We start from the raw sequence: 27,005 nt of genomic DNA, 5'->3' as shown, positions 1-27,005 counted from the left end.
CCACAAACTAGAAAGCCTCACAGTTTACTAAAAAAAAAAAAAAAAAAAGATAATGGAAACATCTATTTGCATTCAATAGGATGATAAATAAAGTGAACTGATCATTAATTGAGGGAATCTATAAAGGTAGATAAGGAAACCAATTATAAATATATTATTTTTTTTTAATAAGAGCAACTTATCCCAACCATGTTAAGGGAATAATTATGTTCCTCTTGGGTTTGTTTGCTTTTTTTAATAGTTATCACTGACAAATAGCTACTTGACTATATAGGTAATTCTACTGAGTTGAAGCAACACTTCAGAGTTATCTGTCCTCCAGAAATGACACTGATTCTGCATTGATTTAATGAGTGAGATCCATAGAGAACCACTCTGGAGCCTTTGCTGCAAGTTCTATAATTGCAATAATAGCTATTGTCCTTAAGAAAGCATCTTGAACTCAGAAACTAAGTAAAACAAAGGCTTGTTTATTACCCTGATCCTTCTCTCCCACCCCAACTTCTTTTTTACTTTTCAAATTTCTAGTTTCTGGAATGTATTGATAACCTCCTGACATAACTGATCAGGAAACTAGTGAGGAGAATCACTCTGCTGGACATGACAGATAAAAAGAAAGATGAACAAGGCAACGTGAAGGCTCAGAGCTGCCTTCGCAGTAGCAACCACAGCACAGTGGAGTTCAGGATCCGGCAAAAATGCAACAAGGCAAAAATCAGGAACCCAACCTCTAGCTTTACAAGAGAAGATTTGGCCAGGTCAGAGAGATCAGAACACACAAGACACAGCCACAGAGAGAAGAGGGGTCCAGGACAACTAGCTGGTTTTCAATTATTACCTCTCCTCCAAACTCAAGGACTCCCATCTTGACAAGCAGGAAAACAAGCAAAGGTTCTGGGCATCCTGTGCAGATGAAAAAGGAAATCCTGGCAAAAGCACAAGAAGGAAGTTCCAGGCAACTGCACATTGATCCTCCAGAAAAAAAAGTGATTCAATAAAACCTGGAATCCATCTCCAAACATACTGGAAAGATACGTACGAGGTGACCGGGAATAGGCAGCAAGCGTTTACAAAGGTGAATACAACTTAAAAATCCAATAGCCTTTTACAGTGAGAAGGCTGGCTTACTGGCTGAGAGAATATCAGAAGTTTATTCTTACTGGATGTAAAGTGACTGGTCAGTTGAGGGAGAAGGCTCAAGGGACTCTTAGCCACATACTGACAGTTAAGGGCATGTATATAAGAATGACATTTACCAATCTTCTTGATGGCACCAAGTGATAAAATAAAAGGTAAGAGGTATAAACTGATATTCAGAATGTAACAAGCTTCAGAAGAATTTTTTCCACAAGTGGTTTTGTTTTGATTTTTTTAATTTAGTGAAGGTGATCAAACACAGAAGCAGGCTGCGCACAGAAGTTGTGAAGTCTCTGCATTAGGAGATTCAAAGTTATAGGCTCACCAGCCACAGCCCTGAGCAAACTGGACTTGCTGACTCTGCACTCTACAACTGTGTTTCTAAGTTAATTTTAATAGAGTACGTTGTGCCATTCAAGCACAATGATAAAAAACAAAAAACAGCAACAAAAATATAAGAGCAAGGCTTTCTCACTGCATAAGAGCCCAAACCAGAGGAGATTAAACGTTTCCCTCAAAGAAGGGAAGGGGACTTTCCTTTACTGGCACAAAGAACCTCTACAATTATGCCATCTATGACTCAAGAGTAAGTTGAGGGTTCATTTAAGCAGACCTTCCTAAGCAGAAAGGAAAAAAAAAATAAAGCAATTAAAACTTAATTTAAAAAGACTGACAGAAGTCTTTATGAATCCATACTGACATATGAGCAGTTATTATCCAGCTACTAGGCACAAGCCATTGTATCCCTGACCTGAAATCAAAGCAATCTAAGTGATGGTCTCCAGGGCAAGAGCAAAGATTTTTATGTCTCAAGCTTTGCAAAAGACTGCTTGTTTCACTGAAAAGCAAACCATCAAAGAAACTTAACTCCCTTCGTTGTGCCTCTTGTCACGGAGCCCAGAAAAACAGACCACTTACTCTCTCCAGGTTTAGCATAGTACTGTATTGTCCTTAGATACACCAGTGATGAGGCACAGCTAACCATGTAGGAAATACAACAGAGGAAATCCATTGACACGTCTTCTTTAAACAAATCAGTGCGTTCTTCGACTAAGTAAAGCATGCTCTGCTGATCTTGTTCAAAGTGACCCTAGCTCTAGGAACTGGAAGTAATTCTAGTCTGCTCAGTACTTGTGCTTAAAATAAAGGTCTTGCTGATGCCTTAAAAGTACAGTCACGGAACTATAACAGAACATGATCCTACTAATAGTAGAACACTTTGAGGATTATGAATATTTTAAAAATATTATTGACATTGTTTTGAAAAAAATATAATAAGCTACTTTCTGAAACATGGTTTAATTCAGCATTTTCAAAAGATATTTCTGTTTCACTGGAAATGAAAATAAGTTTTGTTTTGACAGCTTATTGTAATATATTTAAATTATCACAGCTCACTGTAATTAAGGCAAGTAGAATGCAGTGCAGTAAAACTGCTTCCTCTTCACTCACATCATCACTAATCTAAATATATAGACTTCATTATTTCCATCACTTTATTTCCTTGCCTAGGTATAAGTAGAACAAATTTTGGGAATTTCCAGGACTTTTAATCTGTAATTCACCTGGCCTATATCAGGCATGTTCTGGTTATCTCTCAAGGAAGACAGGGAAGTTACCTTACTGCACACAAAGGGAAAGCCAGATTTTAGAAACTCTGTTTGAGAGAATGGAAGGATTGCATTTGTGAGATTTTTTTCAGCGCCTTCAGACTATGGATTTAGACTGGTTTGGCTTAAGACCAGCACAACAGGTGACTTAAAACAGTTTAAATTGATTAGGATACACAGGTGAATAACGGCAAACAATCAGATCAATTTAAACACCCAGCTGAAACTTTATTACTTTAACAGGCTGAATATTAATGCATCCCTAATGCTACTGAGTATATGACTGAATAGATGGATTTGTTGTGGTTGATTGATGTTTTGGTGAGGAAAACAATCTTCCCTTAGGAGAATAGGAAGTCCCTCAACTTGGAGCTTCCTTTTGCCTCAGGCAAGATAATCCACCATAAAAATCTCAGGTCTAGCTCTGAAAAACTGTTCTTCTGACCTTAGTACTTAAGCTTGTGCTTCAGCTATTCCCTTACCTACCATCAAGGCAAGAGGGTAAGCAGAGATAGATGACACTAGAAATATTTGCTAATACTTCATTGATCATTTCACCATTTAGTTCCACACCTACCTCTGCAAAATAGGCTAATCAATTTATTTGCATAGTCAAGCAACATCCTGAATTCCTCATTCAGAGTGAAGTGAGAAGTCTCTCAGACTAACAATTCTCACAGAATGGGCTTTGATATGAGTTACAAAAGAAATTATTGTGAAATATTTTCATTAGGATTGTTATGTTTCACTGTTAGCAATTCCACTCACAACAACCATCTCCCCATTGCACAAAAAGAGCGTCTCATTTAACCACAGAACTTCATAGAAGGGTCATAGAAATATCTAGGTCAGAAAAGACCTTCAAGACCACCAGGTCCAAAAATCAACATGATCTACCGAAGTCCCACTAAACCCTCTCCCTTACAGCCTTACCCATACATGTATTAAATTCCTCCAGAGATGGGGACTTCACCACTGCTCCTGAGCAGCCTGTATCAAGAGAACAATCAAGCATCGTGTTATGGTGCAGCCCAGCAGCCGCTCTGCCACTTAGAGATAGTACTGGAAATAAAATAGAACTTCTGTGTTAAGAACTACTTACTGAGATTGAAGAGGAAAAACAGAAACAAAAATACAGTGAAAATGTATACAGCCACAACACAATCATTCACCACCCGACGCAAAGGACTCACCCCTCCTGACCAACACACAGCAGTCCCCAAACAGCATCCCACTCCTGGCTAAGTCCCACCCTTTATGGTCTTCTTGGTGGTGTCAGATTAAGGAGGAACCCTGACCTCATTAAGGCACCTGTACTGGCCCCAGCCCAACTCCTGCTGCACTATAAAGGCACCCACAGGTGCACTCCCATCACTCAGCAACAATCAGAACATCTGTGTGCTGTTAACGCACTGTTTTGACTCAAACCAGAACATGTTGAAAAATAAATTTTTCTGAATATCTGATCTAAACTTCCCTGGGCATGGCTTGAGATGATTTCCTCACATCCTATAACTTTTACCTGAGAAAAGAAACCAAAAGCTTCTTCTCTGCAACCTCCTTTCAGGCAGTAGTAAATTGCAATGATCTCTCCCCTCAGTCTCCTCGAAATTAACAACTCCCATTTCCTCCATATGCTCCTCAGAATTGCTGTTTTCTAATCCCTTCATCAGCCTTATTCCTCTTCTCTGCACATATTCCAGCAATTCAATACCCTTCCTGTTGTGAGGGGCTCAAACCTGAACACGCTGTTCAAGATGTGTCTCAGCAGTCCTGCCTACCAAGAGACAATCACTTCCCTCATACTGCTGGCCACAGTATTTCTGATGCAGACCCACATGCCATTGGCCTTCTTGGTCACACAGCTGGTGCATTTTCAGTCCACTGTCAACCAGCATTCCCATTTTGTTGGGCACCTTCCCAGCCACTCTTCCCCATGGCATCTTCACTTTCTTTCATTATTTTAATTTAGGACAAGCAAGTTAGCTCTATATATCTTCACTCTGCATGTTCTTCTTGAAGACCTTTACTGCTTGGTATTGCTGTTTCGCAGCAGCAACACCCACAATTACCACAGAAACACCCAAAATTACCTCATATCAATCATCTATAACTAGAAACATTAAAACTATTTTTGCTTTTCCAAATTATTATGCTTTCCTTTGCTAGCAGCCATGAAAGGAAAGCAATATTTCAAAACAGTTCACTAAGATCACTAGGAAAGGAAGGCTGCTACCTTCTTTTATCACAGTTCTCCCTTCCTCTTAAAAAAAAAAAAAAAAGGGAGTCATCATCATGAAAGATTATACCAAGTTATTCGTTTCTAAATGCTACAGAAGCTGAATTAATTCCCTTAATTTTACAGGCAACACAGCTATACGCTGCAGAGATGTCAGACCACTAGACAGTGCACTCTCAGATAACAAAAACTTAAAGGGAATGTGTCCCTCAATAGCAGTAAAGTTACTTATTAAAAAAAAGTGATAATTGTACTATAACCTTTTTCTACCTGAAGAAGAAAGGGTATGTTGACTTCCTTGGATAATGACAGTTATCAATCACTTTAAAAAATCATTTTTCAGTAGCACTTAATGGGAGGACTTGAGAATGAGGTAAAACCATGTACTCAAGAGAATTTTCAAGGAAGATTTTTTCACACTGCATTTCTGGACAACAGGAAGATTTGTTTCAATTAGGGAGATGCACAGTTTTCCACAGTAGTTTAAGGATTCCTGCCCCAGAAATGGACTCTGCCAAATTTTCAGAAAACTGAAAGGAATGGAACAACGCATAGCCTTAAAACATAGTAAAATAACCTGTAAGGAAGGAGGAAGGCAGGACAAAGCACCAGACTAGAGAAGCAGCACCGTATTTCTATAGTAACCGATTCAGTACAACAAATCAGGAATAAATAAAAATGAACACAGCCTTACGTAAATTGCATAAACACTGAAGTAAAAGGATAATACATTTCTGCTACCCATTTTTCAGAATATATTTAGCACTGCCATTTTTAAACAGAGCTCAGATTTGAGAGTGACAGAATACTTATCTGTCCCAACTGCACTTCATTTTTAATTAGAAAAATGCCCTATGTCAAAATGTATTTGACCTGGCTTCAAGATATCGATGAATAAACTTCATCATTAATGGCAGAATTTGACAGTCCACATTACTTCAAGATGACCACGTTCTCCCATTCAAATTACAATTTGTCATTGCTTTCACCAATTCACACATTCATTTCATCTCAAATTTTAATTTCAAAATCACCTGCCCGTAGGTTTTAGAATTTTTCAAGTTTCCTTCTGTGCAGCTTTACACAAAACACTGCCCAGGCTAATATTTAAATTGGACATAGCACTGCATGACAGTAAAGAACTCTCCTCTCACACCATAATATATGCAATGACAGGGCACAGCATCCTAAAAAGCATGCAATTCTGCCAGACAGTCACTTTACTGAATGAAACCTGATACACAGGATTATCAGTTAATTCTTATGGGACAACCCTAGCCAGACATAACAAGAAAAAACACACTTCTCAATTTACAGTGTTACCATAATGTGAATGCATTATGAATGGGATATAGCTTTACAAGATGGCATATTACTTATTCATTAGACCAAAGGGGATATTCATAAAAGCAATGCTCTGTGAAAGCTGCTTTTCTTTTTGTACTATCATGCTTGATAGGAAAAAAAGAAAAAAAAACAAAAAACAAATGCTAATTCATAGGGAATTCAATAAGTTAACAATTTATTTCAGAAGACATTTCACACCATGCATGGCTGTAAGGTTCACAGTAGATTTCTTTAAAACTCCAAACTTAATTTTATTCTAGTTTCCTTCATTTTTAATTAGAAAAATACCCTATGTCAAAAAGATGGTTAAAAATAGGTCCCAAAGAAACAACATCCTTTGTACAGTTACTGTCCCACTTCACAGAGGAACTTAGGCAGAGAAATCTACAGCTCAGAGTTGCTTTAAGCTTTCATTCCTTTCCTGTAGGATAGCATTTAGGTGTTTTTGCATAATAAACTGCCTTAAGTTGTACTGTGGCAGGTTTTATCCATTATTTGTCATTTTCTGTGCAGGAAGTACGTACTGATCAGAAAAATCCTATCATTTAGCTCCAAGGCATTTCCTAGTGTTTTTGCACATTCCAGATTACAGAACTTCCTAAATCTTTGTGCTAAATTATATCAACAAATTGCTATCTTTCATCATTTCATTTTATTTTCCTGAATACACTGATGTTGGGCACATGAACTTGATGATTAGCAAAAGCACAGACCTTCCAGAATTATTCCTCCACATTCCCAAAATACACAAAGCATACTGCTATGGACTATGGCAGTAAACTATCACAGCAACACTGAAAGCAGCAGCTACATTCAAGTTTAAAAAAATAAACAAGAGAATTTTTAAGCAACAGTATTTATTACCAACACCATAATTCTATTGTTTCACATTTTAAGAGAAGCCACAATATTTTTAATAGCTGCGACATTTCAGCATAGAACAGAGCATCACCTCTTCAAGGTACAGCTTTTATAGGCGTACCTGAGGCAGTTAAGACTATCTATCAAAGTCAAAACTGTATATACAAGTCTGTTGGCTTATATTACAAACAAGAACTACAGATCACTGCAAAACAGTTTTATACAGTAACTCCTGGTAAAGTTATTAACTGAAACATTTAAAAATTTGATTGATGTTTATGAAACAATGGATTGCTAAATAATTCCACATTCAATTCATGTCTGACAACTCTGAAGTAATTTCATTAGTTTCAGAAGAAAAATCAACTAAAGTTTCTTGGAATATTGTAGACAAGAACTGAAAAAATCAAATGCACCACTTTGCAAGGTGGAAGAATCATGGAGTACAGTTACACAGGTGCAGCTATCATTGCATAGCTCTGTATTCTTGTATTAGTGCTGCAGTAAGTATATAGTAAGCAGCAAGCGGAGAGTAGGCAGGTAAAGGAACACTTCCAAGTTGTACACACTCCATATGCCTTGAGTAAAACAAGAAAAGGAAGATTCATAAAAGAAATCAAATTTCTGCTTGTGCAGAGAGCTGAAGAGGTTGGATAAGCACTGTTTTGCATTATACTAGTCATCTCCAAGCTGAGCTTCCTAATTGCATTAGGCTCTGAGCACATCTAACGTATCAAGAGAATTAGGATTTGCAAGCAGAAAAAGAAACACCCAAACTTGTATTCTCCTCCTTTTTAAATGTGCAGTCTTTGCTACAAAAATCTTCCCATCACAAGATTACAGCAAGTATTTGCCACCCTCCTGCATAGCAGCTTTACTATCTCTAGGAAATAAACATGTTTAGCAGGGCTAGGAGGTAAGTAAAATAAATAAAAATATTTACATATTATTAAGTATAAAAAAAATTATAGTTTTTAAAAGCACTAATCAACAGGTAAAAAATAGGGTACTTATACATAGATCACTTTGTTCTAGAATGGTGTCTCCCACCGAAAGCACACCTACATTTGACATTAAGTACAAGAATCATGGGATTAAATTTCCATTCTTGTTTGGATAAATGTGAAACATCCTCTGCATGCAATAGGTTAAAAAAAAAAAAAAAAAAATCAAAATCACAACACCAAACAAGCTCAAGTTCAATCTGTCAGAAGACATGCAACTAACCACAAGATTTTTAACTGTGAGGTTAAAACAGTAAAGTTTAAAGAAGAAACAAATCCAAGTAGGATGATATCAAAATATAATTAAGGAATGGAAAAACAGGCAGTACTGCTGGACAGTTGAGGAAGCTAATCAACAGGCTATACTTGAGCTCCTCTTCAGTATCTTACATTATTCAAATTACGGCGTTTCTCTATTTGCATGAAGAGCTGTCATGGCCAATAACAGAGCTGGCCAGTCTCATTTTGTTGGGTTGTTTGTTTTCAAACTGAAATGGTTTTTTTGCTGCTTAGTTTTATCTCATGCTTCTACTTTCGTTTTAGTAAAATCATGTTCTTCATTCTAGAAGTGAAAATTAACCAGAAAAACACATGACCGAAATGCTCATTTCAGAAAATCCAATAACCCACGAGCTCAAATATGATAAAGACTATTTTTAAAACTATCTAAACCAATGCATACTTAAATTACCAGAACAGCTCTGGGTTCCTCTCACCCAAAGCCACTGATGAGAAACAGAATCCAGAGCACACAAGCATTTGTTTAAGCTCGTGTAAAAACAGAGGCCCCATTTAATATGAACTCTGTGACCTCCATCCTCTTATAAATATCAGAGATGGTGTTTCACTACATGTTGCATTATCAATACAGTTAAATTTATAAGATCCTGTATTACTGGTCCCTACAAAAAATAAATTGTTTTGTTTCCAGGTAGGACTACAGAAATAAAAGCTGTCTCCAAATAAATAAAACAAGCTACTTCATGAAAAAAATTATTTGCTGAATATACAATATCACATCCCTGAATTCTTCAGTGAAATCTACAATAATTTGCTAATCTTTTTAGATGACACATCACATTTTCAGATCTATATACACTGTAGCACTGACATAAGCTTATGATAAGCTTTTGCCTTTTTTCCCCTCCTCCCTTCATATATTGTCCAGTCTGAGATACTCTGAAATTTTAAGTTCATACATTGGTTGCTCCAAAGGTAATGCCTCCTGTTTATTTCCACAGAAACTAGAGCAGATGCCAAGAACACAATAACACTACTTGATAGAGAAAATTCTCAGCTACAAAACACCATTTATTCCACACAATCACCAGCATTAGGTATGCACTTTCAGCAGCCATGAAAAAGAGTTTACATGCCACACTCGCAAAAGTCTGAACCAGCAGAGGGGACCTAATGTTTCAAAGCTGCTATGCCAACATTGTTGCAAGGGAAATATTGCCCATGCAGTCCATCTTTGACTGTGCTCACAACCACTGTTTGGCCCCATAAGCATTCAGCAAATGGAAATCAATGTCAGTAGGTGCCATTTTTTTTTTTTCCACCTGGAGGTTTCCAATTCCAAAGCTTTGCTCTACTCACACTTCCAGATGTGTCAGACTGCCCTTCTGCTACCACCTGTCCCAACAGCAACAATATGTGACAGGATACTGTGGGAAGGTTAAGTCCCTACTGCCATGCCACAGACATCCACCTCTGATATTGTAGGGCAACATCATAAAACAGGGAGTGTTACTGCATGAGAGCTGCACAAAAAATAAGTCTTACTGCAGTTTCATAGCAAAAAAGAAAAAAAGAAAAAAAAAAAGAAAAAATACAATGTTCTATCAAAAATATATAAATATTATTTAAGATATGAGGCCAAGTCAGCCAAACAACTGCTTAGCTTAAAAAAAAAAAAAAAAAAATCCAGCCTACCAGAGGTAAAACAACATAATTTTAGCATATAATAAGACTTAACACAATTGCTATTTTTGGAAGCAAAGTCAGTTTTAATTAGAGTGCCCTAAATTTAGAGCTTCAAATTACACAAAGTTTTATGGTCCTCTTCCCAACAGATTTCCAGCACTAATCCGTCTTTTTCAAATACACTGTGCCCTGTAACGTATGTGGAAATTTAGCTGACCTCTTTTTAAATTGTGTTAAAATTGCCTCATCAAGATTGAAAGAGCATTCACCTCTTCTAAAGCAGTTTGTTCACTAAATATAGCTTTTAAACACTAATTCCTCCATTTTAATTTAAATCTGCTAAATTAATGCTGAGCATGTCAGTGCAAACACTTCAGTAATGCTGGTGCAGATGAGACACGTTGACTTTCAATTCCAAAGTCCTCCTGAGCAGACTTCCTGAACTGCAGGATATCCACACATTCTAGAGTCCATCATCTTCCTCCCCAAATAAGCTCTTAAAACTTGCATCTCACTCAATTAACAGAAAGCCTCATAACAAGCCTTATTACCAGGGTAGAGGAAAACTTTCGTGTTTTATTTGCCAGCTAAATTGGAGGCACGCTGAACCTGCTTCAAACAACAATGAATTACTTATCTAAGAGCAGAACAAACTCATTTCAAAGGCAGATAAAGGTGGTTTACAATTTTCCAGAATTAAAAATAAATGCAGTAATAGATGAGGATCAAAGAAAGCAGAAGAATATAAGTGTCCTTCAACATGATAGCAGTTGCATTAAGCTTCAGAAGACACAAACAGGAGCATACTATCAATTTCAAAATAATTTTCCATATGGAGAAAAGTAAAAATTGCCATTCGATATCTTAATGAATCATAACTTGTGAGGAGATAGATAGAAATCTTGACAGATACAAGCATATCTCAGTTCATCGAAGTATAAAAGTAAATACATTTTAAAAATGAAAAAATAAAATGCCACTTAACAATAGGACAGATTTTATTTTTGCTAACAAGAAGGCCACGAATCCACACAGTCAGAATCACTTTTTCAATCATGAAATTAGACAACAAATTTTCTCCAACCCTGGACTGACAAACTGAGTAGATTTTTTGTCAACTTCCGGTTCATCTCAGAAACTGACCCAAGACAACAACCGTCCCAAGAAGAGTCATTACATTGAAAGTAATTGCTTCAGATTAGAACTAGACTGGGAGATACTTCCTACAGAGGACTCTAGAGCAATATTATACATAATACATAACATATACAAAGCCTGGATCTGTGCTTAAGTGCAGATTAGGTTGAAGATTAAAAATCTCTTTAGATTGCCTACATTCACCATCTAGATGTACTCTTCCCACTGAGAAATGTTCTCCAGCCCATTCAGTAACTGCAGCACCAGTTCAACCTTGAGATACACTTATGCATTCACTTCTCATTATGGTTCATCTCGTAATACTTTGATCAATGAAGCTTTAACAAATCCAGTATATGGTTATTAAGCTTGTCACAGTAGGAAACTTTCTCTCCTGCCTATTTCCAAGGTATTTAAAATGTACCTAAGGGAAGCAGCCCTTAGGAATCAACAATATTTAAATTAATAACTTCAGATCAGGCTGACAGTGGTATTACTACCTTCCCTTGTTCCTACTGTTAAAAAAGACTGAAGTCCTGTCAGATACGGAAATGCAAAATGTGATGTATTTCTCATCCCATGACAAGAGGGCTACTCCCAAACTGCACATACATGCAGAAACAAGATCAAGGATTCTAGGCTTTCATTTTCTTCAATATCAACAACATTACAGAGAATAATCTTTTTTCCAGAAGTTAGGAGATTTTTAAGGACAAATACTGGAGGACTGCAATGAGTAGCAATTCACGCATTGAGATCCCATGAATACTGGGCAACATGTACTACCACCTGGAGATGGAAAGAGATGGAAAGTGCACATTAGCTGATCAACAAACAGATGGTTTTCCATTGATACTGATTATTACCCTTTTGATTACTCACTAAAGGAAGCTTTCCAACAGTCAGATAAATGAAATCCACTTGAAATTTTAACAAATGTTTATATGCTTTCTCAAGTGCTCTGAAAGTCAGTTAATCTTCCCTCAAAATATCACTTAAAGGTAGCTGAATTCAGTCTTCAACTACTTTAATGCACAAACTTCAGAATTTGGACGTAGTCATTGCATGCAGTGAACAGTGCCCTCAAGAAAACTTCAGTTTAATACTTATGAAGTGAGCACTAGATCAACAAAACAAATGGGAGAAGCTCAAGGAGGAAAATTTACAGAGAGATGCTACTAACCATGAATTACAAAAAACAATGTATTAAGAAATATAAAAATCTATAAACTTGTCTGAAGTTACGTAACAATGCAGCAGTGCTATTTTTAGGAAGTCTTCTGTGAGCATCTCTCCAAGGAGCCAGGCATCTTCAGCTCTCATTCATGATAGTAAAAACTCAAGGAAAATGCTATGACATCATGCTAGGTCAGGAAAGAATAAGAATTCCCAGCAAAGAGATTATGATTATGTATTCAGTTTCCCAAATGGCTTTTGTCAATACTGCAAGTTCCATTTGCAACTGGGTGGGGAAGGCTTGTATTGCTGTTGTCTTTTTTTTTTTTTCTTTTTTTTTTTTAAACAAAACATAGTCGTAGTAATGTGATAAAAGGTTCTGACCTAGAGACTCTTACATATCCCCCAAATTTATTACAATTATCAACACCTGTAAAGACCTCAGAGCCACCTGGATCAGAAGCATGTTTCCATTTTCAATATAAAAATCATTTAAGCATCTAAGATATTTAAAACCTACTAAAAACCACCCATATGTATCTTGACTAATTCATTCTGATCACTGCTGGGACTGCTCTCACATCTTCAAGATTTCCAGCAGAGGATAAGCATCTTTTTCTTGTTATCCTTCCTAGACTTAATGAGAATGACTAAGGCTGAGTTTCGTTGCTATTTGTCAAGTCTGTTTTCAAATTGATCAAGACTATGAATTAAACACACGTTCACTGTTACGGGTCCAGTGCACCAGGACAGATAAGACTTGCACTTGGCATACAAACAGTTTTATTTAAAGGCTACAGATACACTCAAGCATATGAATAAGTGCCTCGCTGTTCCAGAACAAATGTATAAACCAACCATAACGTTTTTTTTCCCTCTTCTAGTATACAGAGAATAACTGAAAAGTTTGTTGTTATTTTTAAGGAGCTCAAGGTAACATTTTTAGTGTTGGTACAGATTGGAAGAAAAAACCAAAACACTGAAGTTATTTGTAATCAGGTGAGAACATCTAACAATTAAGGACTGCAATTCCAATGCATTAAACACTTTGCAAATATTTAGCAAAGAACATTGTTTAGAGTTGAATGGGGTAAACTGAAAGATGAGTAATACATAATTTGTGGGGATGCATTTTTCTTAAAAGCTCAAGTGATCTAAATACTTACGTCCAATTAACATTTAGGTCCTATAGCTCAGAGAGAGTATACCACTTCAGGCCAGAGGAGCTGCAAGGAGTCCCTTAAGACACCAGATACATTTCCTGGTGTGCTAAGGGCATACAGGCTTCGGTTTCGCATTTGTCAGCCACTGAACTGGATATTAGCTGCAGCTGCTAGTGGTTTTTATTGCAGGAGAGGGGCACAAGGGAGATGCAGTGATGGAGTGGTTTTGCACTATTTCTTCCCCTCCTCACAACAACTCTCCCCACCATAGTCATCACCCATCGCTCTCAAGGTCAGAGCAGACAGGTCTGTTTAAGAGCATGAAATTACAGAAAGTTTGCAATTTCACAGTATGGAGTGTGATTAACTACTCTCTAACTTCCCCCCTCAAAGGAAGCATTATGAAAGTACATGAAGCCTGCACCATGGGCATCAGATCCCTGAGAATAAAACTGCTCTTGTTGAGAGCCAGACTGCCATTTTGTGCTCCACCTAGGGTTTTCAGAGATAGTCAGCAGAGGTTCAAAGAGTAGGAGGGGTGGGGGGATACTACTGCTCTAAGGCAAAGTTGGTTGTTTTCTTTTCCCCTTCTTTCTTCAACTCTCCTTTGAGAGAATTACAAGCTCGAACAAAGGCCTGAAGTTCTTCTGTATCTGTTTTAACAGACCAAATACTACCAGCCAGGAAGACAGGACCATTTAAAAGCAGGGGACTGCCTTTAAGCTCACCCTTCAAACCCCTGGAGGAGAAAAGCCTCCCCAACGAAGGATCTGTTTTGATTTTCCAATGAACTTAAGGAACCTTAGTGAAATTTGAGCACTGAGAAACCTCAGAAAGAACACAGCAAAATGAATCCCGAGGCAAGAGAAGCAACTGACACAAATGGAGGATAGAAGATATGTGAACTTCAGATATGCTCTGGTAGTGACAGCCAACAATCATCCCAGCCAGCTCAGCCCAAGAACCCTGATGGGCATCCAGGGCATTCTCTTCTGAGAGGATAAATCTGACCCATTCTTAAGGGACTTCTCTGCTCCCCCCCACCGCTTCCTCTCTTTCCATTCTATTCCTCATCAGTCCCTGAGAAGCCATCTCTCTTCCTCTTCTATATACAGTCATGTCCACTAATGCTTCTTATTCAGAATATTCACACTTGTGTAAGAACTCCTGCTACAGTATTAAAAAAGCATCCAGAGAAAAATATAAATGCAAGCTTTAGTTCAGGTCTTGCAAACAAACTTAAGTTGATAGCAGGAATTTTCCCAAAAGTGGGAAACATGAGAGAAAAGGGACACCAGGACCAAGAAAAAAAAAAAAAAAAAAAAAAAAAGGAAACCCACCTCAGCTACCAGCCTGGTATTGACTACAGGAGGAACTTGGGTATTTGTAGTTAAGCCACAAGGCACCTTCTAAGAAAGCGACCTGGGTTCAAATCTTGAAAATCCTACTGCTGAGACAAACATGAGGTAACTTTCAGATACACCTGTAATGCAGCTGTGCTTGTATCCATAATTAAACTGAAGCTAGGACAGGGATAAATAAAGATACCAAATTTCAGCACAGCACACTGAGGACAGGTAGAAGAAATCTGACAAACACAAACAGGAATAAAGCAATAGAGGGAAACCACAGAAAGGAAATTGAAATTGTTCAAAGATAAATTCAACTACGCCTCTGGCAACTATTCAAGCAATGGAAGTAGCAACAGTTGGAAAAGGCCAACATAAACAAAAGGAAAGTGCAGAAAGCAATCAAATTTAAGTGACAGGCATAAGAAGAACATAAAAATACTAGGTATTCACAAAAGAACCACAATGAGATGACTGAAAAGCAACAGTTGAGAAGGTAGATCACAGAAGTACACTTTTCCAACATATTCTGAAAACAGATATTTTCAAAGTACCTGAAGTACAGCAAATAAGTAAGAAAGGATGCACTGAAAGGATGTTTGGGATGACAAACACAGCTCTGGCAGAAGTGGCTAGAACAGTTATTCCCACTCTTGAAAGGGCAAAGATCCAACCAGACACCGTATCATACTCCTTGTATTTTACCCATTTCAGCTTAATTGACATGCGTAAACTGAGGACCACAAAATATTCCTACACCTCTCATTTCTAGAGGCTTCTTTTTAATTCACTGCACTGCAAGAGCACATGTATCTTCACTGAACAACAAGCTCCAATAATCAAAATAGAGAACTATATTTTTGATATTTACCAGAAGAATTTCTGGAAAGGACAAAATAATTAGTTCTCTACTTAATTTAATCCTGCCCAGATAACGATAGTATCACGGTAATGACCTTCAGAGTCATAGTTGTCTCTAATGATTTTGCTACTTAGCTGTTTGCCATTAGCTTGCCCTCCCCACCCTTCACCTTCAGTGAAATCTGCCTGTAAAGCTAGATATATTGACCTGGAATGATACCAGATTCAGTTATTGGATTTTCTTTTTACTGTATTAATCCACTGCTTATTCGGGTTGAAATCTAAAACTTTTTAAATAACACTGTAAATAGCATCTGAAAGTAAAAAAAAAAAAAGTTATATCAAGTCCTTAAACACACTTTATTCTCATTTTTGTAAATCTTTACCAGATTACAGAAGTACAGGAGCAAGTGCATGATTTTTTTTTTAATATTTTTTCACCCAGAAGTTGTACATCTCTCCCATTAGACACTTCATTTTCTTCAGGGCAGAATGATCCTCACCAGGGTGGCTTCACAGTATTTCCCTTGACCTCAGCACGAGCACCAGGGGATTAGCAGCATGTTTGAAGAATCACACACGGCCATCCACCAAGGGTAGAAGGGAGAATATTTATTCAGTGGCAAGCAACCTTGTGAACTGCATGTGGTAACACCGAAGAGCAGACTGAGCATATCCTAATTTCCTGCAGGTACTGAGCAGTTTATTTGCCCATCTCTGTAAATGTTCTGAGAGAACATGTTTAGCTGCATGAGAACTGGAGCTTATTCCCCCAAGTTAAGAACTGCTTTCACCACAGGCTTTGCAAGGATTTCTGTATGTGAAGGCAATAAGAAGCATTCTCTAGGAATGATTCTGAACAGTTTATTTAGCTCCAAAAAGAAGTAAATATAATGAACTAATATTCAAAATAAATTTGCAAATCTCAGACAGCTTCAATCCATTGAAGATTGCAAACAAGCAACACACACAACGTTAAAACCAATATTGGAGGTTCCTCCCCACCCCCACTTCAGAAACAGGCCAAGCACATTGGTTGCCAGATAATGCTCTAGTCTGACTGTTAAGACAGGCAGGCAGACTAGAATGCACAGCTTTCACTGCTGTCAAAAATAATTAGGGAAGCACACATCCAGCTAGTTGACACATTTCCTTTGAGCTGTCACCACTCCAGAGCTTCTTAAAAGCTTACTGCTGTATGCCTCTTTGGCAGATGCTTGTAACATGGAAGAGCCTAGTATTTTTGGATAGTTGTCTATAGGTAATAAGCAGCATTGCTCCGTGTTACTTTTCCCTTTTTTTTTTTTTTGTCTTCAATAAGAAATAGCATACCTGTTGAAGAGCTCTACTTCTCTTCCTTTTGCAGCAGCAGCAGTCCTCCGCAAAATATAGAAGGAAATACCATTTACCATACAAATTTCTACATTTGAGGCAATGCACATAATTTTTGTTGATTTAAAAAGATTTGAAAGTGTTCTAGATAAGTGTGGAAGAATTACTGATAATTCATTGTTTTGTCTTTCCAGTAAATTTCTCAGCCCTGACCCTGCTGAGTCAACCAGAGGCTGGGAACTTATAGTACTCTAATTATGAATAAGTAAATTAATTTATTTGAAAGCCCTACAGGTTATGCATAGGGCACCCTCTAATGAATTTGTTTTCCAGACATCAGAGATACTGGCTGTACCTTGGACTCTGCTTCTTGAAATTTGTGTCACTTTTCCAGAACCCGACATTTGCTCAAGGCTTAGTGTATTTTTAATAACATTTTTATTTCAGGAAAAAAAAAAACTGAACAGAAACCAATGATTTAATGCTGGTTATTTGTGTAGTTTTTATCTTCAGTGTTCTATTTGTTTGATGTTTTTAATGGGTTTAGCTTTATTGTCACATTGCCTAGGAACTCAGACTATAAACTTAATTGAATTGTTATTTACCAATACGATTCTCCCCTGGGTTCACTAACAAAAGCATCTACCTATGAGAAGCTGATTAAAAGAGCCAGAAAGCTAGATTTTGTTCCCAGTTTTAAAGGGGAGTAAATACCTAAAATGACACTTCAGAAAGAAGGCAGGAAAGCAAATATTCATCAGGACCTGATCCAAACCATTAAAGCCAATCAACTATATACACAGGTTTCAGAGGCATTTACTTGTGCTTAAAAATGCATTAAAATACGTCCTGAATACACACCTCTTTGGAAAGGCAAGAAAGAAAACTAATGAAAAGTGGAAATTGATATGAAACTGCTTTGGACAGGTCCTGTAGTTATATGCCATTCCTGGCAAGTATTCCTTTCTCCCAGAGAAAACGACGACTGAGAAAAGTTTCTACATATCCAGGAGAAGCAGGCAATGAGATCACTGTTCACTGGACTGGATGCATATCAATAGGAGCTAGTAAAGGAATGAAGCAAAATCAAGAAGGTAGTGAAAGCACCTGAAGGTAATTGTTTCAGCCTCAACATCAGCAGCTTTGACACCACCCAACCTCTGATCCACCTGGCTCCTCCAATCACTTCTCAGACAGCTATAGGGTGATCACAGTAACTCTTAGTTCTGCATTCGATAGATTTGTCTTCCTCAATCTCTAAATACACATTTTTATTTTTATATTTCCATTCAGACATTTTCTCACCTTTTTTCAACCAACATAGCCCAAGCAAACTGTCAAAGCACAAAGACAACCTTATTATTAATTAGTCTCAATTCCAGAAATGCTACAAAGGACTCCAGACTAGAGAACATAACTATCATTCAACAGGAAGGCTTGCCTCTTTCTCCACTCCAGGCAGTCTTCTCATACCCATTCCAGTACCCATCTGTGTAAATCATCTCTACCTTTGAGCACAAATTTCTTGCTTTTCTCCCTTGCCCTTCTCTCCCCCTCCACCCCTTGAAAAAGAAACAAACAAACAACACCAACAAAAAAAAAAAACAACACTGGAGTGAGACCCAACATTCCTTGAATTGAAGCATCTTAAGTCTTTAACCTAGGATTCCTGACACACTGCACAAAGTTCATGAGTTTACACTGAAATACTAAAACTGAAAAAAAAAAATCATTACAAAGGGATGAACAGGAATTTGGAAGTAAAATCCAGAAGGCAGTTACTTTAATTCAATATGTTGAACTAGGAGCAACACCCTAAGGGATGAAAAGTTACCAGAATTTCTTACTTATGAGAGTAAATTCAAGGAGTTTAGCAATGTGTAGTGGGAGTTCATTAACTATTAAGTTAATCTTCCCACAAAATGAAATAGACTAACCAGGCCCCAGGCAACTTTTCATTCACAGGCAGGTAACTGCACATGAATTTCCAGCTTCAGCTGTTAACAGGAAAGTTGTTTCCTTTAAATCACTCCTGCCCCAGTTTAAGTGGTAGTGCAACATCTTGAATCTCATTCAGAAGCAAATTTAGATCTTTTAACATACAAATCCATTACTAGCTTCGATGGGAATAAGTTGATGGATTTTTGGTCAGCTGCTGACAAACAGAAAATAAGGATGCAGTTGCTCTTCCTTCCTTCCTACTCATCTTTCTCCCTCATATTCCTACCTCAAAGCTGAAGATGACTTACCTTAGGATTCCTTTACATACCACTACTCAGCTTCTGAGATCTGTGACAGCATTAATAAGGGAAAAAAAATATAGGTACACATACACACACACACACACACACACACGTGTCAGGCTCTATGGTGTTTCAATTTACACAGGAAGACTTAACTCTGTCTCCGACGGGAAAAAAAAAAGTAAGAGCAGCGATAGGGCAGGAACAGAGGCAAGGATGGTTTGAGGGACATTAAGATTTAAGAGTTTTCATTTTCATTAGTTAAGAACACATAACTACAAGGTTAAAAACCTATACACAAAACCCTACAAGCTAGCAAGAGCACACATGAATTCTCACTATTATGCAAGAATAAGCCCCAGTTAATATTCAGGCAACATAGATTAAACACAGGAGAGAAGAACATTTCTAAGAAGTAGATGGAAAATGAGTAGAGTCCTTTTTCCCCCTCCAAGCACTGATTTAGAGAAAACAACTTATGAATAAACCAAGAAAGTTAGTTCTCTAACCTTATAGGTAATCTAAATTTCCACACACACCAAGAACTTTTTGCATCTCCTTTCTTTACCTGGGAAAAAGCCTAAGGCCAGGAAACAGTAAACACCATACTGACAGTCATGACAAGCTACAACCATTGGTAACCAAACATCTGCCTGCAGTCAAGCATGCATATATACCCTCAGATCTGCTGTACCGCTCAGGACACTAGAATATGCAGGGAAAACAAAAAAAACAAAAACAAAAACAAACCATCAAACTTGCTCCTGGCTGCTGCTGGAGAACTGGGGACTTTGAAACAGCAGATAAAAGAAGCACCTCTCCCTTTCCTAGATGGGACACATGCAGCACCAACTCCTTCCCCAGCTCTACCCATCTCTTTCACAGTTGCTTCTCATCCAAACAGCAATATTCACTTTTGCCTGAACAGCTCTGAAATAAAGACAACTCAGAGGGCAGCGAGCAGGAATATGGACACTGACAGGGATCAAAGAATTACAAGTTACGAAAGTCACTGCTACATTATGTTCATGCTGCACTGATTCCCCACCTAATAATAATCTAGCAGTAACAGGACAAAGCTCAGAAAGAAGCTGGTTACAGGCTCTACCAGATGACTCACCCACAGCAACTCTCAGCTCTGCTATCCCTCTAGAGGAGGATGTACTAGCAGGGCAAGCATGTGTTTCTGGCAGGATAATACCAGCAGGCTGGTGTTCCAGTGTGCATGATATATAGTGATGGTGAAGGAAATAGAGGAAATCAGCACGCTGTCTGCTTCACTGACCTTGGTTTATCAGCAGTCACAATTCACTTTGATGCACTGACCCAGTGCAGATCTCTTGAAGGGTTAAAAGAAAAAAGGAACTATCTGCAGAGCCTTCTGCTCTTTCGCTCAATCTGCTATCTGGAATCACAGACCAGTGGTCATTTGCAAGGTATCTGAGACCTATCACCTGCCTTTTGTTAAAAAAAAAAAGAATATTTAAATCTGTGGGAATGATAAGAATAATTTAACAAGCTATTAAATAAAATATTGCCAAAACATAAATAAATAAGTACTCTAAAATTAAAGACAAAGACTAGAAATCATTCCTTCTCATATCACAGCTGGGAGAATCATTATGAGGCAGCTGGTGGCTGAGAGGCATGCCAACATCAATCTATCAATCTCTGTTTAACTGTATTAATATGTCACAGGTCTTGTTATTTGTATTTCCTATACCCAAATAAAGGGGTTTCAAACTGCCTGACATTTAGCAAATTGGCAACCTACTGCCTTTACTTACATTATATATTGCCTTCTCTGAGTCCATGCCAACAGCAATTGTGTTTTGATGACTGCTGAAAATCAGCTGTGATATTTCAATACACTTTGGGTGAGTATGCCAGAAAGCAGGGCTTTGAACCCAAGGAGCAGTAAACCTCGTCACATGCCAGACAAAGCAATTCACAATTCGTTGCTGTTGTGATCAGCAACTAAAGACCAACTACCCCAAAACAGTCACTAGAACAATCTGCAATACCCAAGAGCTTGGACACCTACAAGCATCCCAGTCTAAGATATGCACAGTGGCCCCTGTGTCATTCGGCTCAATTAAGCTCCCTAGCATCAATCTGTGTATATTCCTGCATCTTGATTTGGCAGCACAAGCCACACTGATAGTTTTGAAGCAGCATATAAAATGGCAGAAGGATTTGCAAGATAATCAAGAGAAGTCAGAAAACAAATTTCAAGAACTACTATGATTACATGTGTTTTGGTGCTTAATCAAATTCTTGGTAAAGATTTAATCCAGAGCTTTTATAGAGGCCATTAATAGCAATGGGAAGAACACTGAAAAGCAAGCTGCATAAAAATAAATGCAGCTAACAAACAATTCTTGACTTATAGCACTTCTTAACATTTAATGCAGGCTGTAGATCCTGGACAAGGCTGTACTGAGGCAAGCCTATGGAAGCACCACACTGTAAAATGCCTCCTACCCTCATCCTTGCTAGCACAGCTATGTGGTACACATCAGGCACTGTGAAACAGTGCAGCAAAGCTATGCTTTCCTAATATAATACAGTTACAGAGTACTAAGGAGAAGATATATCAATTATACATCATTATAGATGAAATATTTCTCAGGGTGCTTCTGCAGGGCACCACTTAGACTGTTGATGTCCCACATCTGCTGCAGTAGTATGACAAAAAGAGGCCAGTTTTGAGAATAGCAGTGAGTAGTCTTGGATACTTTTTGGTTTTTGTTTTTGTTTGTTTGTTTTTAGAAGAGTTCATATTTCAGGTGCAGTCCTTCTGTAAAATATTCCTGCCTTTTAACATTTACCCTAGAGCTGCAAATTACCATATACTGACTCAACAGGCCAAAACATACTTTTAAGAATGAAAAGTATTTTAAATATCAAATTACTTATTCCCTTTTTTTGGGTGGGGTGGGGAGGGGGAGGGTGGAGAAGGGAAAGAAGGGATTGTCCTCATTCCTGACTGAGAAATACATAAAAGGAATGCTTTTTCTCTGCTGATCAGACTTATTTTCTTTTTCTGTGTGAGCCTCTCAAATCCTAGCAACACAAATACTGCAAATCAGTTCCCCACTCTGTGTAGGTGGGATCATACTCATAAACATCTTATTTTGTAGGTCCAGTGCCACAGGCACACTATTTTGGACAAAACCACTGAAAGAAAATTCAAGATAGTTACAGAATCAAGCTGGTTTCAGCACTGGCACAGGACCTACTATCTTTGCCTCTGGCTCATTCAACATTAAACAAAATTCAGTTGGCAGGCAGTCAGATGGCATGGTTATGGCATTAATTTACTAATAGAAAGTAACTGTTTTCACAGTGCTTTCTTGCTGTTGCTGCTATGTGATAATTACACCTGAAAAATGACTTGTGTCTGCATCAATTTTTAATGGTGCCAGCTCTTAGCAATATCATGGCCCCAGTATTCTTGCTATTAGGTCTAAAGCAAAAAGGTATTACTATGCAGGTAAAAGGATCCTTTGATGGATCCATGTTATATTTCTGGTTCCTTCAGAGACTGCATATGCCCTTTGGCAAGCCAATTTACTTTCTCATCTATAAGGTAAGGCAGTAATAGAACAGCAGCTCCCAAAGGTGCTCTATGTTGCCTAAATTCTGAATAGCAAGCGCTTCATAAATATTAATACCATCCAACAGAAATGCATAAAATACCAGTACCTAATGATGCAAGCAGATCTGACTCAGGATCTGGCAGATAAGAGCCCTGCTCCTACAGAAAGCCAGGCACAGGTATCAGGAATTAGCTGGTTGGTCTGAGCAGGATCCTGAGCCCCCGTGGGTAGGACTGATACTTTTCTTGCCTCTCAGACACTGCTACGGAGAAGCCAGGATGACACGGATGCTCCCTGAAAAGTCAGAACATAGTTATGCCCTCTACGAAAGAGAGAAGAATTGGGGTTTTGCTGTTAACAGGACAGTTTCCTTTTATCCACACAGGAATAAGATAAAGACCGATTATGAAATGTAACACTTAACTGGGCTTCACTGTCCTGGCTGGCAGTTCTCATGTGGATGTCATTGGGACTCATGAGTAAAACACCAGTCTGCGTCACTCAGGCCCTATCAGGGTGATAGGGGCTTAAGGCTGAATAGCTCCAAGTGTTTTAATATGGGCATAGTACGGTGATGTAAAAGCTCTCTTGAAGTGGGGTGGTTAATGACGGATAATCGTCTACTAGAGGTTCCTACACTTTCTTTCACAGACTGACAGCTTGAAGTCAGGACTCACTTCCTCTTTCTCAATGATAGCAAACCACATGGCAAACAATCTGCCAGTCTAGCTGAGAACAGCATCGTAGGTCTATATGACATACTACATTCTAGATATTTTGCTGAAAAAAATGTATTTAAATATTTATAAATCTGCAGTTGTTTATTTTTCCCGTGTTTCCTTTTAAGCTCCACTCTTTTCTGATCACTGCAAACTACTATTTACTAGTTAGCACTGAATGTAATAACATCAGCCAGAACTAAGTAAAGAAATTATTGTAAAATGGAAAAATACTCAGTTTTTAAAGAAATAAGGGTACTCTCAACAAGAGAGAAAGCATACAAGAGAAACCAAATTTATCATTTTGCAAGGACAACTTGTGCTGCCAACAAAATCATATTCATAATTGGCGTGTCATTTTGATAATGATCCTCATTGTCAGTGGTACAGTCTTGGGGCAGTCTTTAAGTCATTCCCAGTGATTAGTAATTAAATAAGAACAGTTGAATATCCCTCCCAGAAAGCTAAATTAAGCAAACCTACAAAAAAGCTGAACAAATACAGCAAGTAGGCTACTACACCAGCAACCTACAGTACCAGTCAAGTCAATTTTCATTTGGTAATATCCAATCAGAGTACTGTGAATTCTCTGCTTAACATGAATCATACCTTAGAAATTATATCTATAACTGCCTGAGAAAACAAACATTACGATGTATTACAACAGTACTAAAAACAGAGTTCTAAGATAGTTCTTTTGGATTAAAAAAAAAAACAAAAAAACAGAAAACCTATTATGAGATGTTCCAAGAATTAACAGATCTCTCAAGCAAAGAAGTTAAATAAATTACTTTAAAACCTCCTTCCCATTATCAGGATTTTATTTGACATCAATTTAATTTGTGTTTCACAGAAAGCAACTCTACATTACTAAGAAAGAAAGAAATCAATAAGTGTGAAATCAAGCACAAAACTCAGAAGGGTACCTTCTGTTAAAGGCAGCGTAGATGAGCAATAGATGAGGATGAGTGATGGGGAAGCAGAAAGCTTACAATGCCATTTGAGTCCATAGTGTCACAGGGCTGATAATTGCTGAATGACAGCCCTGATATAAAAACAAAACAAAAACACAAACCCACCCTGATCAGTGAAGTAGTTAACCAATACAAGAGCATTAATTGTAGTGCAGAACTTTACTTCACCCTTTTCATCTCTTTCTCTATAGCTGAAGTTGCACTCCAGAGGTACAGCAATTGGTAATTGGGAAGGAAGGTATACAAAATACAGCTTTGAATTAGAAAATCACATAGCTGAGCCACTGCAAGATGCAGCTTCCTGTACCACAGCTTGCTGCTTCTCTGCTTCTCCTATATTTTGTTCCTGAATTTAACCGATTCAAAAGGGAGTATCTAAACTAGAGCAGGACCAAGTATTTTCTGAGAGGAGAGCCAACCGTAACACATCAGATGTATTTTCAGCCTAAAGACAGTCATTGAAGGGACAGATAAACTGAAATGAAGTCCAAATCAGATAGGTTTTTCAGGGAAAGGAATATTTGAAAAAGCAGGTTTACAGAACATGTGACCGTGATATACGGGATATGAACCTTGAAAAAACAGCTTCTCATCAAAATTTATAGCCTAGAGGATTTCATTAGATTGCAAGTTACACTCCTCGTGATAGATTCAACTGTGTATATATGTATGTAAGCTTGAGAGTCACAATGCAAACATACTTCTGTGTACATACACTAACTTACAGTGTGCTCTATTAATTTGAAGATCTAGAAAGAATTTGCAGGCTAAAACATACACATCCATTTGGCTGATCACTTCTGTTCCTTTGATAAGTATCTTCCAGTCCTACTGTGATGTTGTAAAATCCATGCATCTCCTTTGAATAGATATTTTATTACAGTATAATAGATATTTTATGAAGGTAAGAATCTATTTGTTTACCCTGCATTAAATATTTAAGTAACTTGTTATGAAAGAGCACTCAAAATCTTTCGAAGGCAAATAAATTTTTCCACATCTTTCCTTCTAATCTCTTCCAGCAAGAGCTATTAAAGTTGAATTGCTTGTACTGCTAACATTTTGTAAGGCAACACAGATGGGTGTATCACAGAGATAAAAAACAAAACTGTGAAACAAACCCAAAATTTAGAAGTTCTCCTTTGTATTCCTCTTTTCAAACATCCGAGACCTATTCCACTTCTGGACAACAGTGATCATATCTAGTCACAAGTTAGAATCTGAATCACATCATCCTGCAGGTAGCAGAAGGCTCCATCTCATTACCTTCAAAACTACTTGGGTTTAGTACAAACTAGCTCACTAGGTTTTAATTTATGATACAACATAATGAAAAGAACAAAGATCTGATTAAAACAAACAACAAAGCCTGACTCTACTATATTAGGAAGTGGGAAATCACACAGTCTTACCAAGAGTTCTGTTTCATCCCAGAACTCATGGGTGCAGGAGCAGAAGCTAAGCTCAAGTATTTGGATCTGACTCGAACAGAAAAGCTGAAGTTATTTGGAGGTTGGCTGTGGGGGTTTTGTGTTTTTTTTTTTTTGTTTGTTTGTTTGTTTGTTTTTGTTTTGGTGGATGTTCCCACTTTTTTTTTTTTTTTAAGAAATGGTAACTTGACAGGGTTAGTTACCTCAATGTAGCACTGACTTAAAGTTGTATAGCTTTTCAAGTCTCATGCTCAGTTGAAATATATCCAAACTCCGCAGCACAGAAAGGATCAAAACCCACTAAAGTAAATCATCTGATAATATAAGAATCTCAAATCTTCCTTTAAAGGAACAGACTTAGAAGCCTTACTTGTAGCATGCTGATATTTTAATATTTACTCCACAAATCTCTGCAAGAGGATATAACAGTAAACTAACCTTAAAAAGCTTAGCCTCTAAGCAAATTACTTCCAAACATCAAATAAGATAAATGCAACATCAATTACTTACATAGCATTCATGAAATACCATTCTTTTATGATCTTAAAAAGGCCATTTATGTCTCAAAGTCAACTACAGGAAGCCTACATTGTTTATTTCTAGAATAAAGAAGCTCAGTTGTTTACAATTAAGCACACTATATTTTCACTCTACAAAACTTATAGTTCCTATTTTATTGCCACAGAAAAATTACTACCAGTAATATATTGGTGTCTTCAGTAACAAATTGTCTTGTAAAGCAATGGGAATCCATCCTTCCACTCTAGGCTCTTCTTTTACTCAATATCGATTTTTATTTAGCTACAGTCAGTCAACGAATTTAGCAACAAAGAGAAGATCTCATACTTCAAAATTATAAAAAGATATGCAGAGGAAAGTAACCAAAATTCTAATC

The 27,005-nt window shown here is 37.6% G+C and overlaps 1 protein-coding gene across 14 annotated transcripts in view; it reads right to left on the bottom strand.

Annotated features, from left to right (window-relative positions):
- DMD (dystrophin) overlaps positions 1 to 27,005 on the bottom strand; it is a 1,154,126-nt gene that overhangs the window by 1,110,371 nt on the left and 16,750 nt on the right. The window lies entirely within an intron of this gene.

Source organism: Meleagris gallopavo, chromosome 1 (genome assembly GCF_905368555.1).
Source record: "Meleagris gallopavo chromosome 1, MGAL_WU_HG_1.1, whole genome shotgun sequence".
NCBI classification, from domain to species: Eukaryota; Metazoa; Chordata; class Aves; order Galliformes; family Phasianidae; genus Meleagris; species Meleagris gallopavo.
Note: the sequence above shows the minus strand (reverse complement) of the source record. Positions and strands in the feature narration are given on the sequence as shown.